The sequence below is a fragment of the Acanthisitta chloris genome, unplaced genomic scaffold (genome assembly GCF_000695815.1).
Source record: "Acanthisitta chloris isolate BGI_N310 unplaced genomic scaffold, ASM69581v1 scaffold9306, whole genome shotgun sequence".
Taxonomy (NCBI): domain Eukaryota; kingdom Metazoa; phylum Chordata; class Aves; order Passeriformes; family Acanthisittidae; genus Acanthisitta; species Acanthisitta chloris.
The window spans coordinates 63,825-64,540 of record NW_008677759.1 but is presented as its reverse complement, the minus strand read 5'-3'; the positions used below and the strand labels follow the sequence as shown (position 1 = coordinate 64,540).

At 44.1% G+C, this 716-nt stretch overlaps 1 protein-coding gene across 1 annotated transcript in view; it reads left to right on the top strand.

Moving 5' to 3' along the window:
* The window catches only part of NRP1 (neuropilin 1), a gene marked incomplete at its 5' end in the record, with an annotated part of 32,458 nt that overhangs the window by 25,342 nt on the left and 6,400 nt on the right, over nt 1-716 (top strand). The window lies entirely within an intron of this gene.

The following is a 716-nucleotide window of genomic DNA, read 5'->3' as shown; positions in this document are numbered from 1 at the left end:
GCTGTCTTTAGGAGGTGCACGCTGACTAATGGAGCATCTGCTGTCACAGCAAACATGCTTTTGCCTCCTTCCCTAAGCAAAAGCAAATGCCTTGTGTATGTCATGTACTGAACGTGTTGTTATGATTCACTCTTGGCACAAAGAATCCCAGTGAACAGCAAAAGAGATGGTCAGAAGAAACTGTAGAATAACAGAATGGTTTGGGTTGGACAGGACTATTAAAGGCCATCTAGTCTAACCCACCTGCAATGACCCAGGACATCTTCAACTAGATCAGGTTGCTCAGAGACCCATCCAACCTGACCTTGAATGTTTCCAGGAATGGGGCATCTACCTCCTGTCTGGACAACCTGTACCAGTGTTTCGCCACTCACCAATTTTTTTCCTTATATCTAGTCTGAATCTACCTTCTTTCAGTTTAGAACCATTATCCCTTGTTCTGGTACTATAGGCCCTATTAAAAAGTTTGTCCTTGTCTGTATTACTTACTTACTTGTCCATCTTTACTTACTAAAAGACCTCAATAAAGCCTCCCTGGACCCTTCTCTTCTCCAGTCTGAACAACCCCAACTTTCTCAGCCTGTCCTCGTAGGAGAGATGCTCCAGCTCTCTTATCATCTTTGTGGCTGTGCTGGTTTGAGCTGGAGTAGAGTTAACTTTCTTCACAGAGGCTAGTATGGGGCTATGTTTGGGTTTTGTGCAGAACACAGAGTTGA